The following is a 16,986-nucleotide window of genomic DNA, read 5'->3' on the forward strand; positions in this document are numbered from 1 at the left end:
GCCACCATCAACTCAGTGGTCTTTCTCCCTACTGGGTTTAGGTTTATTTTAGAACTTGGGTCATATCATGGTGCCACTGAGCCGGAAATACTGTTAAATAGTCTCCTGGGCTTCCTATGTACTGCAATAGATGGACAAATTGACACATTATCCATTGAGTGTTCTCTTAAAATTCTGAACTGGGGGAGGAAATAATGTTAGATTTCCACTAGAATTTTGAAAAAGAAAGATTTCTCTCCTCTCCTATTATCACCTTGATAAATCTCTTTAAGATGTGCCTTCTTGCCAATCCAAGTTTCTGGGAAGAACAGTATAAGACAAATGGCTTTCATGAATCATCTCTTATTGACAGGACTGTCTATCTGTGTTTTGGGGAGATAAGGTCTTTCTACCTGGCTTTAGAAATTGGTTGAGGACTGAATGCATATAGCAAAAATTTACAGGATATTATTTTTCTACTGCTTTAAGATGCACATATACAAATAAATAAAACTAATCATAGATTATTTACTTAATGCTGTAGTTTGAGTCTCAGCCACAGACTTTATCTTAATACCATGAAGCCTCTCCTACAGACTGGGGTGAGCCCTAGTTGCCTCATCCAAATTACAGCACTGATGAAAACAGCCTTTTCAGTGATGTTGTTGACATAGTTGACATTGTTTTCCAAATGATGGGTCATTCCAAGATAAGGATGACTCCAAGAGCCATACAGGTCCACTTTGTGTCCTCCAGAAAACGTTGGCTCCTTTTTGCACACTGGTCATGTTAGGGTGTGCTAAAGTGAAAGCTGTGTTATACCATCAGGTAAATCTGTGCCACTCTCATAATGCTCAGTTGTTTAGTGTTTCTGAGAAGATATGAAAAAAATTATCTGGCTTCATTTGAAAATTTACTGATTTTTGGTGACTTTGTCACAAAGCTTTCACTGATTCCAGACAGCAAAAACAAGCCTTGTAAAGATCAGGAGAATGAGACCTGTCTCTTTGTTTAAATGATCACTGGAAAGAGGATTTCCATTTAATAATCTTTATTCCAGTCACCACCATAATAATAGATAAAACATCAGCAACCATGAATTATTCATTAAGCAATGAAAACCCACAATCTATTGCTAACCACAAGTCCAGAATCCACAGTAATTAGATTTGGGTAATTTTTTCAGGAAATACTTTTCCACAGCAGAGATCTACCCAGACAATTGTTTTGCAAAATACTGACTTGTCACTGGTTGGGATAAAAGGAGAGTTAGAATATCACGGTTTCCTGCTCATACAGTTAGTTGAGTCTCACTGTTCTAGAACTGAGACATCAATTTTTCTGGCTCAGCTTGAAAGAGAAACTTAAAAGTGACGTGTCAATGACTGTTGGCTTTAACAAGAACTGAGAGCAATTTGGGGTTTAAAGGTAAATGTCAGGACAGAGAAAGAAAGATTTAGGGTAAGATTATGATTACTACATTTCAGGGAAAAGCTTCTAAAGTTTTGGAACAAAAGCCAAGGCAAAAAGGAGCTGTCAGGCTTGTTTTGGGTCAAGAAGACAATAGGATGTGTAGACTGAATTATCTTGTGCTTATTTTGAAAGAAATTTGGAAGTGATCCAAATCCCTAAATGTTGGATTCTGGAGTTATCAAAGATGAGAGGTATATCTACACCTGGTGAATAAATTTGTTTCTAATCTTAGGCAGCAATTGTTAACTCTAACCCCTGAAGTTAAGTAAGATGAATCCCAGCCCTAGATGGCCTAGAAAGCAGGTAGAGGCTTCCTTCAGGGCTATGATGATGAGGGGTCTGAAACATCTTTCTTATGAGGAAAGGCTGAGAGAGCTGGGTCTGTTCAGCCAGGAGAAGAGAAGCTGAAAGGGGATCTTATCAATGTTTATAAATATCTCAAGGGTGGATGTTAAGAGAATGGGACCAGACTCTTTTCAGCGATGTCTGGTGACAGAATGAGGGGCAACAGGCAGAGACTGTTCCATGTAAACATGAGGAGAAACTTCTTTACTTTGAGGTGCCAGAGCCCTGGAACAGGCTGCCCAGAGAGGTTGTGGAGTCTCCTTCTCTGGAGACATTCAAAACCTGCATGGATGCATTCCTGCACAATCTGTTCTGGGTGAACCTGCTTTAGCAGGTGGAGTAGATGATCTCCAGAGATAATTTCCAACCCCAACCGTTCTGTGATTCTCCGATTCCAGCAGCAAGCTTCTTGGGCAGAAAGAAATGATGGAAAGGCAAAGCTCAAGATGAGTTGTGGGGATCAATGGCAGCTCCTTTCATTAGGTGGAAAAAACAGAAAGAAGGGTGACCTGCTGTGGGTGAAGGATTGCTGGGTAATTCCTGGAGGATCTCAGTTAATGGAGTTGCAGCTTAATTAAACCTCATCATCCATAGCTTGTCTTGAACAGTAAATAGAGGAGAGAGGCAAATAGTACAAACTCTATCCAGTAAGTGGCCTGTTCACATTAATGAGCGTGAACTGTGCAGTGACACGGTCAGCAGCGGGGTCAGGCTGGGCAGGAAAGGGGGATTCTTACCATGGCTGTTCTACCCAAGAAACAGGAATGGGCTGGTCAGGAGAGCTTTTTACAAGTACAAAGGAAAGAGCCCAAACCTGCTTAAAAAGTAATCTAAAGGGTTTTAGAAATAATACATGGCATAAGGACGGTCCCAGGCTAGAGCACTGTGGGTATGTAGTCCATGCGAAACTAGAAATTTCACTCTTTGGGCTCATTGCTTTAGTTTGGGGAGAAATTAAAACCTGGGGTCTGCTGAGAAGGCTCATATATAGTCACAACAAAGCAGGTTAGAAGAGCACAAACCAAACTGGCTAAAAGCAATAACTGAAATTTTAAAACCTGCCATTTCCAAAGTTTGCACTGTAAAACCAATGCATACACTGCCAGACTTTCATCTGCCCGACCTATGCTCGAGCAAAAAGAAATCTTTCATTTTTTTCCCACTCTTGTCACATATGCATTAGTCTGTGAACCTGCTTGTGTAGTTCCGGGACTCTTTGAAGAATAAGTAGTGTATCTGATCTCTGAGTCCAAGCCAAATGGCATAAGAAAAAAAAATAAGTAGGGACAGTTTTCACCACTGTTTCAATGATCAAATTTTTTTCCCCAAATAAATGTCTAGTTAAAAAAGAAGAAAATGTTCTCGTACCTATGTACTTAATCTGGTACTATCCCTTTCTGAAGGGCAGGGAAGGCTGTATGTAGCAGAGATATTAAATAACCACAGATGTGTTCTGGAAATAATTACTGATCTGGGATAAGTGTGTAGTATTTCATGTTACCTCATACTCAGCATGCAATACACTTTAGTAATGATGTTTGTTTGTTTTGTTGTTTTTGTTTGATTGTTTTTTAGTGTGATAGTCAATCCTCTTTCACTCAAAGTATTTGCATACTTTTAACCTATCAACAATGGAGACAAAGTTACTGAAAGCTCAGTCACCTCCTTCAGGATTCTTAAATGTTATAGTTGATTATTACACAGATTAAAAATCAAAGTCTGAAGTATTTATAACATCAATTAGGTTCACAAAAGATATGACATGAAATCCAGGATGTGAAAGGCCAGAGAGATTTCCAAATCTTTCAGCATTGTTTGAAAGATACGTAATGTTTTTACCATTTTCTTATGGTAATGTCGCATGAATGGTCTGTCTCTGTTCATAAATCTGATTTTCTTGCATCCTTCCTTGAAAAGTGGGAGCATGGCAAGTATAACTTTAAGTGAATTACAGCCGTGCTTGACATGGTGGAATGAAAGACCTATTTTCCCTGACTCTCAAAGGTGACAGTATTGACATTTTGTTTTTATCATGAAGAAAAGCATGAAGTTTCAAGGATGCTCAAATGCTGCTGCCTTTAAAATAAAGTGCATTTCAAATGCTCTGAGGGGTTCATTCAAAAAGCTCATTTTCCAGAATAGTAAACGGCAAGAAATATGTGCTCTAGGCACATGGAGAAAATAAAGTACATCGGAGGTAGTTTAATGCAATGGGATTCAAACTTATTTGAAGTCAATTGGCATACACACTGATTTACTGCAATGCATGCCCTGGTCTGGCAATATTACTTGGATTATATTGGTCCCCTGTTGAATGTTGAAGGAATTTGCACAGTAGTTAACCCCTTCATCCCCAAATTGCTAAATAAATGCTGAGAGACTGTTCTGGTTTTGATTTACTTGAGTACCAAACAGGAACCCTAGCAACAATACGAATGTCTAGCTGATCGTGACATTTTAGAATTGTAAAATTTCACACCTAATATTCCTGAGTAGAGAGGTGCAACATAGCTTCTGAACTGTTGCGTTATGGCAGAGTTAAATAACTCCCTGTGCTGAATCTGACACTTCCTATCTCTGACAATATCCTGTGGCACACTGGGATGTGTGCTTCAAGTTCATTCTGCATGTCGCCTCTCTTGAATCCATGATGAAACCATGAATGATGAGAGAGAAATTGTATCAGTACTGCAGGGCATGGCATTGCTGGGTGCAGTCCTGGTTCACAACAGATAGGGGAAAGGTGCTCTGATTTCCAAATATCGAAACTCATTGTGAGCTTAAAACTACTATATTTGAGCTCACTTCATTTAGCAGGGACTGCATTGAGAGTGATAAGGAAGATCTTACATAGTTTAAGTATTGGTGTACAGTACAGAAGATGAGGTAAAGGAAGAAGCGTAGCTCTATGCCTTTCCTGAGTTCCTCTTATCCAAGACAGAGGAAGCAAAGGCAATAGCCCAACTAGAAATGGATGCTTAAGAAAGGCAAGTAATTGACTGTTAGCCTTCAAAAAGAGATCTGATGTGAATTTAATTATCTGTAGTATTTCACTTACAGCACATAACAGAATTTAATGATGGAAGCTGGGTATCGGGTATCATGTATCTACTAATAATACTGATATCTATTCAAATTAGTCTCCAGATTGTTTATGTAATGCCTTCATTATGTGGGTGATTTTCAGACAGATATGAGGTTATTTTACTGGACAAATAAACTTGTCCTTAGAAGAAAAATAGACTTTGCTGATTTAGGAAATACACCCAGAAAGAGATCTATCAATTGTAAATTGTCTCTCAGGTTGATTTTTTTTTTTTTTTTTTTTTTGTTTTTTTTTGGAATGACTGAAAGTAAGGGCTTTGTTAGGCACATTTGAAGTTCACAGTCTAGCTGTCATGACATGGATATTCTTTATTAAAGTATTTTAGAAGGCCTGGCAATTGTCTATTTTCTGCAAACAATTTCTGACCATTGACAAAAGAAGATGCCTCAACACTTACCTTTTGTTCAATCAATGAGTAGATGTATCATGTCAAACACTTCAGAAAATGTATGGGATTTCTCCAGGCTAAATTTCGTGTACTTAATATATCTTTCTGTCATGAGCTTTCAGTGCTGGATCTGCCTACCCAAGATCTGAATCTTTTTACCTCCTCCAATGATTCTAGAGGCTACTGAGGGGGACTTTAGTCTCCTGTACAAAATTGTTAGCTATTTCAGGGCTTGTTTCCTTCGCATAAAGAGATTGAAGTGTGTATGAGCTAGTCTTTCATCATTGTCACTGTCTTAAAGCCAAAGAAGGCTATTGTACAGCCTTGCCCTCAAATACTGCTGATCACACTGTGCTATTTCCAAGAGTAACTGCTTTTGACCAATTACTGACTGTTCTGGAAAAGTTTCTAACAGCTTTGTCATTTCCGAAATATCTTAAATGGTTATTTCTGGGGTTTGGTTTGGTGTTGTGGTTTTTTTAGATTAACAGGTTTTTTAAGCACTGCTGGAAAGTTCACCTTCAGCTAGCTTGCTTTAGCTGATAACTGAGAGCACTGGCATCACATCAGCATCCATAAGCAGATGTGCTTTAGACAAGCTTGGTCTGGTGATAACACTGTTTACAATAACGCTTCAGAGAGGAAGAAAGGCCAAAATCAAGTCAGATTCAGAATAATATTTTCAGATGTTGTCTTTCAGGCCCGGGACACATAGTAGGATGCTTTAGGACACACAGGTTGCTAACTACAAAAGTCCACAGCATTGGTGCTAAAGTGTTCCAGCTCAGCTTTCACCAATGCAGTCTGAACCCTCTGCGTTTGCAAGTACTGAAGGGAAAATTTAATGGAAACCCTGATTTCAAGGACTAAGCTTTTCTGATTTGTAGCTTGGGGTATTGCTAAAGGCCTGTCTGAATCAGGGTAAGATTGAGTGAAGGAGATCATAATTCATCCTACATTGTGTATGCTTTCAAGTGCACAACATTTAAGTGGAAAATCTTTAAGATAAACACAGTTAATCTTGATTCTGTTTCTCAGCTTCTTCAAACACTTGAAGAAATTGAAAAGCTATCCCAAAGTGTTATCTAATTTCCCCTGTGAAAGATAGAAATTGTGAAGTGTAGCATCCTCTGGGCTCTCAGGACCTTGTCTCTGCACAAGAGGCTCATAAGGACCACACTGGCCATAAGGAGGACTTGTGTCCTCATGCTCTCTGGCCTTGATGATGGTCCGTGTGGAGTTCAAACCTACTGTTAATTACTCTACAACACTAAGCTACTCTAAATGACCATTGATGAAAAGTGGGTGAAGAGAAAGCCAGCTTTGATGGTATGCCTGTTTAAGTATTCATTTTTTGTGTTGGAGACAGATATTCTCCCATTTCTCCTCAGTTTCTATATCTTCCTCAAGAAAAACTTTGCTTAACTAAATCCTTCCGGATTTGACCTGTTACATGATACTTCTGGACAAAGTAATATTTGAGATATAAATACTTCAGGACACATCAGAGAAATATTAAGATGGGACATCATTGTTAGAGTAAGGCATATGCTCTGACTTTTAAATGCAATTAGAGTAGAACCCAGAAAGAGAAGGTATCATGGGGAAAAATGGCCATGGGGTTTGTAACCAAACATACTTGGGAAGCATGCAGGAAGTGTTGCATAAAATCTGATTAAAAATGACAGCAGAGGGAAAGAATTCAGAAGGGAAATGAGAAAAGTTCAAGGCTAAATTAATAGATGCCCAAGTGTAAGAGTGGCCATCTGGCAACTCATCCCTAACCTGTACCCTCAGGAGGAAGGAAGCAATGGTTTAGATGCAGAAAAGATGAGCAAAAATAATCAAACACTAAACAAATAGAAATAGAATAAAGAAAATTAGAAAAGTTCTGGAAAGCTTTGGTAAAGTTTGGGAAGAAGCAATGAAAATGGAGGAGAATAAAAAGGTTGTTTCACAGACTTCTGTCCAGAAACCTTTAACAAAGCTGCAAGGCAATCTGTCCAGCTGCTGTGGTATGAAAAGAAAATAAAGGACAGGGTGATGTATAGTGTTTTTTCAGACCCCAATGTGATCCTGACCTGCAGAATCACCAGGAATTAAGAGTATAAAGAATTTATGTTAATACAGAGGAAAGCTCTGTTCTTCATATTTGTGGTAGTCACAAGCATGCATCTGTGTGGCTTTGAACATAAGCTCCAAGTAGAAGAGTAGGTGAATACAGATTTGAGCGGGTACTTAGAGTTAAGTGTTCATTCAGTTGTTGTGTTGAATGAGAGTCTAAGTAAACATGGAGAAATTGAAACTTTTTTTTTTGTAAAGTGTTGTCTGAGGTTTGCAGAGGTTCAACATCATACTGGTTGGTGGCAAACAGCAGCAAAAACTCAAATATATGCACATGCACTTCTATTAGCAGCAAAGGATATACAGTAGGTAGTTTCACACAGAGAATGAAGAACAATCACTGCTGTTAAAATAAACATCAAAAAGATATAGGTACAATGCTCTGTGTAGCCATATCTACCAAGATATGTGCAGAAATATCACTGTCTATGATGTGACCTTTACAAAACCTAGTCATAACTTTTAGAAAAAAAATGAGTCTGTAATAAAAGGAAGGGCACAGGTTATGTTTATTAAAAGAAAGGAATAGAATTTCTGTCTTTCCACCTTTAAATCTCCCTAGCTTTTGAACTTATAAATAAATATTTTTTCTATATTTATAACTTTAATCTATAATGGGAATGAGATTCTATAAGAAACACATTTATTTGTATTCCAGGGTTTCTTCTAATTCAAATGTTAACTGTCCAATTTATTAACTGAAGACTTTTTTTTGTACGTAAAGATCATTTACTTTTAATGGGAAAAAATGCACCAGATCTGATTATCATATAAATTGTTCTTGAAATAAAATGGGTTAAAAGAAATAGGCACTTGTCAGACCAGTCTTATTACTGTTGGTATCTTAAATCAATCCCTCACTTCTGTTCCCCTGCTGCTTCTCTTACCTGAGGGGTATCACTTACTTATGATCAAATTTATCTTTGTTTGGAGTAGATTGCTGATGGTCCTGGTAAAGTTATCCTGAAATAGTTAGGTCAGTAAGGGAAGTAGTTAAAACGGAAAAAAAAAGTGTCACTGTAGTGAATAAAACCATCTCTTAAATACAATGCTTCACAGCTGGACAGGGAGTAATCAGAATGTATTCCATTTATTATCTTTTCTAATATGAGGACAGTTTGGCATTTATTTCACTTTTTTCATATGGAAGGATATTAGATGAGATTGTACAGCCAACAGGGTTACTATTCATAGACATCCTTGTAAGCTGCCAGTCATCACCACCAATAGCTCTGGAGAATGGAAAATTCATAAGATGGTAAAAATAACATGAAGAGGTAAAGCAATATTTTGCCTTTTGTACCTGGGTCAAAGCGGGTTCAGGTGGGTACCATTCCAGAAATAATTAGAAATACACTCTATATGTGTCGTAATTATCTTCTTGAATTTTTAAAGAGTATGCAAGACAGGCCTATGTGCTAGTATCTGGTGATGAGTAGTAGAACATTGGTACAACTAGTTCTATGTGTGTTTGGTAGGAAACAATATATGCTTTTGGTTGCCCGCATCTCTCACAGGTTATAAGTAGCGGCCAGTTTCAGCCCTTCCTCCTTCCCCACCTTGCTTGCATTGGCTTCTCCAAAAGCACAGCAGAACTCTGCTGCTTTTTTCCTGATCCTTTGCTTGTCAGGTCAGGTCTGGGGAACAGGAGCAGGGAGCAGTGCAAAAATGGAAAAAGGATGGAACCCTATCAAGCTTGTTTGAGTTGTTAATGCTTTTGCTTGGTTGTTTACATTTTAGTGGAGGCACTTAGTTTGAAAAGTTGATGCTTAATACATACATGTGTTTGAAGGAAGGATCAAGTCAAGGTTATCAGTGACTAGATGAAATAATAGTCTCTGGGCAAAGGGATTTTGTAATGAAAAAGTCTTTATCAGTGGAAGCAAAAATTCTTCTCCCAAATCATTGCTGAACTTCTACTTGTGCTCTGGTTGTGATAGCAGTAAAGTGGTCAAACAGTGGAAATGATTAAGAGAAAGCAGAGAGGACTCTGATGAATAACCAGAGAATTAACTATGTTAAAAATTAATCAGAAGTTCAATACCATGATTTGAGTCTTGTTGTTCCATTTCATTTAAGCTTTTCCCAAACAAAAAAATCTTTCTTCAGTCTTTTTTGGTGGCATATGGATAACTGTCTGAAACATCAGACCTGAGCAAACAAAAGTAAAGATTTACATTCATTTTAAAGCCTTCTCATGCAATTCCCTTTCTGCAATATGCCTGGGAACACAATAATATTTGAGGATAAAGAACTCAAAAGCTTTCAAGACTACAAACGTTGAGAAGAATTGGAAGTCTCCATATTTCGTTCAATGTCATGACATAGCTAGACAATTCCATGACTTCTAAAATTGATTGTTTCCACATTTTTGTTCCTGCAGAGAAATGTGTGCTTGCTTGGTTTTGGTAGGATGCAACATTTACTATGTGTTTCATTTAGTTTTAAAGATGTGGGTGAGGTGAAGCAAAAAACAACTCAATTCTTACATACAAGAGCTGTTCTTGCTCCCAATGAGTTAAGGACATTCTTGGTACAGCCAACAACAATGCAAATAGTTGATGATATGCAGGAAAAAAAACCCCTACATTTTCTATATTCTTTTAGTCAATAAGACTTTAGTCAGAAAGGTTTTGTATAATATTAGAAATAAATTTCTCAGCACACTCTCTTAATGTGAAACTATTGCAATACCAAAATGCAAAGCTAATAAAGATGAAAAGCCACTTGCAGAAGTTCAGAACCTTGTCATAAATGCCTTCTAAGAGAGACAGGTGTAAGAGTTTTTGGTTCTGTATCTATGGGTTTCCACTAATTCTGAGATATGCCTTAACTGAAACATACAACAGTAGTTTGAATATTTTTCATCTGCATTGATAATAACAGACTATCGACTTCCTCAGTCCCTTTTTTCCCCTCTCACTTTTTTGCTTCACATGTGGTAATCTGACATAATTAATTGCAATTGGGAGTACTGTCAGTATTTTATCAGCTGCAGTTTTATGGAGTGGGTAAGCTGTTGATTATTAAGGTTATTAAGAATGTCCTCCTGATGACTCTGAGTGGTAGACATTGCTGAGGCTTGAGTAGTTTTTGTTTAGGAAAAAAAAAATGAAAAAAGATACGCATGAAAATATAAGTGGTGACTATTTTCCAGTGGAGTTAGAACTAAGAAGCACCAGGAGACATAATTGCAGCTGTACAAACACATGGAATAGTAACTCAGAATGTTGATTCCATACCTGAAAATTCTATATGGGAGAAAGATTACATATGTTTAGTCAAATCGATCACATGTTCAACCCTAAACTGACTCTTTTTTTGGATAACCTAGCAATACTGTCTATGAATAAAATAAATTTTAAAATGCTGATTTTGTCTAATCTTCAGTGTCCACCTACCCAATTAAAAAAAAAAAAAAAAGTGAATTAATAGACCTTTTGCAAGTATTCCTAAGCCTTAGAAAATAAATAAATTCTTTTAATGCAAGACCCTGTAAATTTATTTGATTTTTCATTAGTTTGTTATTGTGACACGCAAGTATTGAATGGCAGAGAATAAAACTCTGAAGGGGGAAGGTCCAGACAAATACCACAGTAGTTGGAGGGCTATTTTTTTGCTTAGAAAAAGTTGTTCAAAAGCAAAAGAGAGGGGTTGCTCTTACCCTCTATCTGTGTTAGCTACCTAAAGCAGAGATTTGTGTGTTTGCAGCAATACATCATTTCAAGTTTATTTCATCAGCACAAGTGAGTGGAGTCTGCACTGACGGACTATTTTGCATGTTGATTTCACTTACCCCCCTCCACTCCCACCACACACGCACACCCCTTCTCAGCCACCCCCTAAGAGACGATCTCTCTTTGCGAAGGCAGAGAACGATCTCAACCTAGGCACGGCAGCCGAGGAGAAGCGAGAGTAACCACTCCCAGCAGAGGGGCGGCACAGCCGGATGAGGCAGACGTGCGACGTGTGAGAGGGAAAGCCCCCGACGGAGCCCCCCGCCCCGCTGGGCAGCCTGCAGGCAGCCCTGCCCTCTCCGGGAGCGCTCTCTCGCCACGCCTGCTTTGGGGCAGCTCTGGGGAGGGCGCAGGGGCACTCGCCCAGCTCCGGCCGAGAAGGGGGCGCACCGAAACAAACATCAAATCCACACCTCCAGGAGGACAACGGCGTGGGAAGAGGGGGAGGGAAGACGGGGAGGACAACGCAACTCACATGCCAACCTCGCAGCAGGCTCTTCCTCCAGGAAGCGAAGCCCCGGCGCTCCCGGGGAGCTCTGCCCCAGCGGCACCGAGGGGATGAGGATGAGGCGCCGCCTCGACCGAACCGGCGACGGCTGCAGCATCGCGGACAGCGCCCGCCCCGACCGGCCGCGCTGAGCGGCGTTTCAGCACCGCGGACAGCGGCAGCGCCATGGGGGGCCGCGCCCGCGCCGCGCCTCGGCACTGAAGCGGAGCCGGCCCCGCCGCGCACATGTAAGCTGGTGGGCAGCCCTTGGGGCTCTGCCTCTTCCAGAGCCGGCTCTCAGCTCCTCCGAGAAGCGCCTTGGCTCTAATGCTGGTCTCCCGTTATGCACTGGGAAGTTTTGTTGGGGTTAGAGGTGTCTCGGTGCGACTCAGTCTCCTAGAAGCCTGAGTATGGGCTGGCGTGAGTGAGGTGGGTGGTTGCGTGTGAAATTGGTTCGGCTTTCTGTGCTTTCAATTTGTGCAAACATGCTAGGTCTCGGTGTACCTCAAAGGGGTTGTTATTTATTACCAGCCACATGGTTTGGAGCCATGCTCTTGTCTTGTCTTGTAGCGGGGTGAATTTTTTAAGGGTTTACTTTTCCTGGAAACAGTGTGGCCAAATGCAAAATTAGGAAAAATGAGGTGTAAATAAGGAAAACTATATAATGCCTGTTGCAGCTTGTTGCATCTAGTGGTTGTCAGGAGTCGTTCTCTCCACGTTTTTTCTTGTCCTGAAATAAGTATGAAGTAAGCAATGAAAAGGGTGCAGCAATAGGGAAAAACGAAATACAGCCAGAACCGAGGTCAGTTCTTTTCAGAGCTTTTTCTTCTTCTTTTTAATAGAACTGTTCGTTGAAAATCGGCATTGCACTGCCCCCTGCTTGCACAATTAGAAAAAATTTTCGTTGCTCTCATCAGTAGTAAAAATTTATGAATGAACAGTTATTCGTCTCTTGTGTTTTCAGTATGATCTGAGCCTGAGTTTTGAAGTGCTTCAACAGTGAAGGGTGAATTATTCTTAGTTCCCAAAGCCAGAGGGGGAAAAAAAAAAAAAGAAAAAAGAAAAAAAAATAGTAGGACCGATTCTTGTCATGGCAGTTCATTTGATGGCCAAATATGTTAATGAATGACAATGGGAGAGAATATAAGAATAGTCTTGATTTTAGTATATCTATCTCAAATGTGTTCTATGATGCCTTTGCAATCATCAGTCATCTTCACAACTATATATTAAGGGGAACCAAAGAAGGAAGGAAAAAAACCCAACCCAGTACATACATTGTAAAACAAGAAGAAATGGAATACTAGAACCAAGGTGATTATCTTATAATCTCTCCTGCTGTAATGTCTTGTATTGATGCATTACATTGCTTTGGAATGGGAAAGAAAATTCTGATGCTTAGGTTGTAAGAAGGGAAAGGGTGAGGTGACTGAGAAGCAGTGGATGGGGTTTTGTGAAAGATAGCTGGTAGAAAGCCAAATTCTATTTCCTTTTTTCGAACCACAGGGCAGAGCTGCCTCCTTTCTAACAGGGATCAGGGAAGATGTGAAAATTCAGATGCTGATAAAGATTTGGTTGTCTGTCTTCAATGTTTCTGGGTTATTGACCTCAGATCTCATGCTTCATGACAAGAAGACCACGGGAGTGTCAGTGTGTATTATTCATCAGCATCCTTTAACGACATGAGAACCCTGAGAGACATTCCTGAATGTATCTCACCTGCTATTACTTAAAGAGATTTGAGAAGGTGTGGCTTTGCTGTCTGCACCTGCACTTCCACAAGGAGAGAGGCGTCTCTTCAAATTCTGACCTTGAAATATCATTTTCTTTTATGAGCAGTGGGAATGATGAGGAGGGGATATTACTTCCTGCAACTGCCTTGTCAGACTACTCTATGAGTGAAAGAGTATCTGCCTGAATAGAGCTAAAAATTGTATTAATTGTCTATAGATACGTATGCAACTATTCATGTAGGAGAAGGGCCATGCTGCTAATGGTACTGAATTAGTACAAAATCCCACTTAAAAATTTCAAAGCATAGAAAACTTTGGAATAAGCTGCTGTAAGTCAACAGCAATGCTCAAAATGATACTGAGCTTTTATACATAGCAAGTCAGTGAAAAATTACACTTAAAACTTTTGTCTTAAAGGATACCATCTTGAGGTAAGATTTAGAAGGCTATTTAAGATATTGGAGAGAGAGTGTCAGAGATCTCTGGTGATATATGCCTATGAACCACTGGGAACACCACAGTAAACTATTGCATATAGGGTAGTAAATGTGTCCAATTGTATTCAGTGTTCCTGACCTGACATCTGGAGTCTGCTACAAAATATGTTGTAAAATTTTAACTAAAAGATGCAACATCCTATTACTTTTGCTCTGAAAAATTTGACTTACTCTTTTAAATGGATTCATTTCTGTCTCAATTGTTTATGGTTGTAGAATTTCATTTCCTCAATTTTTATTAATGTTTATAGCATGTCTTGGATCATCAGGTTTTCTTTGTGGAAGCAAGGGTTAACAGAGGAAAATGGCCTATTTGATATATAGGAGCTGTGGCAATTCCAAAGAGGCCTCAGGGAGTCTGCAGCCTTTGTGTGCCTTGATTCTTTTTAGAAATACTGGTGTAAGTAGAAAGAAAAATAAGTGAAGTGTCAATCTGACGTTTTCTGAGGCTCTGCAGGAACCAAGAGAAATGTTTTCAAAACGGCTTTCAGAAACTTGAATTTCCCTTTTAACAAGACAGAGCCAATGTCTCTTCAAAGCCTATTCTGATGGTCGCTTTACCCAACATGGGGCATAGTAACGGTTACTTATCCTAAGTTTCTTCTGTAGTTTCTGGACAAAGGGGACTGTTGAAAGGGCACAGGGAGACTGCTGCCAAACTCTCTCTGCTGTGTGTAAGCAAACCCAAAGAGTAGGCAGAGACCGTAAGTTCTTAAGACTTCCTTTGTAAATGTTCTGCTCAATTTTTAGGTTTTAAGACAAGTAAAGGTTGACATCACCCGGGAACTCAAGAATTCTCACAGTACCTAATACCTATTGATTTCAATACCTATTCAGACTTCAGATTTTTAAAAACTTAAGTAGATACTATTCAACCTGTCCTACGTGCTTTTAAAGTTCTGCTTCAAAGCCATGTGTAAAAACTCTAATTTAGCCTCCAAGCCTTAGCTCTGTGTGGTAGCCCTGCCCTTCCATAGGTTCTTGTGTGGAACTAGAGAGCCAGCAGAAGGTCCTGTGTGGTGTAGTCTGAAGCACTGTGGAAAGGAGGATCAAGAAGAAAGGACGTTTTCTGGGATATGCTCAATCTGAAGCAGGACAGTTTTCTTCCTATGTCTACCTTGCCCTACATATCTGGCACTCAGACCAGATAAGAGAGTATGGCTGCAAAACCAGAGAGCTTTGATTTCAAGTGTTTTCAGTGACACCACATTAAAAATAAATCTTAAGTTACACCATGTTCCCCCTTCAGATGCTGAGTGTCTCAGTGCCTAATACTATCAGTGCAAGTTGCCAGGCCCTACTCTTAGCCACTTTAATTAGAAGCTGAGATGCTCCCAGAGGATGATTTGCTAAGAGCTAAATCACCTTTCAGAAATTGCTCTTCTTCTGCACTCACCACAGGAGTCCAGACGTCTTTTGGCTTCCTCAGCTGTGTAAAGCTAGATGCGCTTTGTTGGTTTTCTTTTCACAGAACATTTTCTTGCCAACAACATTTCATACATTGGCGGGCTTTCCTAGAAAAACACAGTATTTAATTGCAGTGCCTGATGAGTTTGATCACTAGCTGTCTCAATAAAATATGCAAATACAGAGTAATTTCAATGCAAAGCACCTTTAAACTGAAAAGCAGAATAGAAAAAGGTGCTGAGTACAGTCATGACGTTACAGTAGGGTTCAGTTTCCAAGATCTTCAACTATTGTGTATATTACTTTTTGCACTACCACGTCTCTATCATGCATCAGTGCTCAGGTCAAACATACTATAACTTTCTTTTCAGAACAAGAGTTGATAGCTGAGCATTTCTCATGAAATCATTCAAAGTTGAAAGTATAATTTTTAATTCATCTCCAGTTCTCTATAAAGATGACAAAGTGCAATGGTTGAGATATTGATCTTCCCTGCTTATGAGCAAGACTGGGGGTCATAATTCATCAAAGGTGAAGACCTCTGAATTATGGTGTCCTTGCCCTCACCTGCAGGCAGTGGAGATCAACTCTGTGCTGCAGGGACATCCCTGCAGAACATTTATTTTAAGATAAATGTTATGTAGTAATTATCCTTCTAGAGGGCAGATATTATTTCTATTTCCTCTTTTTCTGATGTAATTTCTGTTGGTAGAAACAGTGTATGAAACCAGTGTTCTCTCTGAACTGAAGAAAGTTAAATGAAGGTCTTTTTTTGGCATGTTATTGCAAATACAACAAACCAGTGTTAATTAGCTCTAGGCCAAACTCTAGCCTCCTTTCTCAGGCAAAAATCTTAGAACTGGGTAAATGGTAATATTTTATGTAGTTTTATGTGTACTTTGAGTGTCACTACAAGCTTATCTGTCCCACCTATCTGGGCTCTCCTTTAGAGGTAATAAAACTTCCTCAACACATCTCATGAGAGAAAAACTTTCTAAGAAAAAAAGAGTAAAGTATCAAGAATTATACTTGGACATCAGGCAAAATATCTCATAGATTCCTCATTGCTGGAAGCAATCCATATTTCTGAGTTGCTTCCAGTACTGACCATTAAATATAACAACAAATATAAGGTTGCCAAATATCTTACCATATATGGTTCCTGAACATCAAAAAAGCCCAGTGGAATTCCTTCACCTTGAAGCAGCTATTGCAATTAACTGCCCTAAAATATTTAGGTATTTGCAATCCTGGCACACTCATGGGTCATCACTGAGCAGCTCCAAGAGCTGGATTGGTTTTCATTTGATACCATCAACACTTGCTTAAGCTATGACCAGCTCATCATTTTGAGTTGCTTAACATTTTAAGAGGTTTCATTTAACATCCAGGAAATCCCAAGCCTGCAAATGTGTAAAGTGCTTTCTGGTACTATAATTCCCCGTTTAACAAAGTCACAGTTTAGAAGTATTAATTTGTATATATATATATAATTGTATATATAAGTACAAGTCCTTACTTGTAGTCAATAAGACTTCAGTGCAAGTTTAAAACTTAAATGCTGTCCTAAATAATTAAGGACATGGGCTCCATTTTAGGTAAGCACTTTTGCATATGGTTAAATACTTCATTTTAGGCACGTGTTAGTTCTCTTGGCCTCACTGGGACTGCTTCTGAGATGAAAGTTAATTGCTGGGGACGTTGAGTGTG

This window comes from Caloenas nicobarica, chromosome 13 (genome assembly GCF_036013445.1).
Source record: "Caloenas nicobarica isolate bCalNic1 chromosome 13, bCalNic1.hap1, whole genome shotgun sequence".
Taxonomy (NCBI): domain Eukaryota; kingdom Metazoa; phylum Chordata; class Aves; order Columbiformes; family Columbidae; genus Caloenas; species Caloenas nicobarica.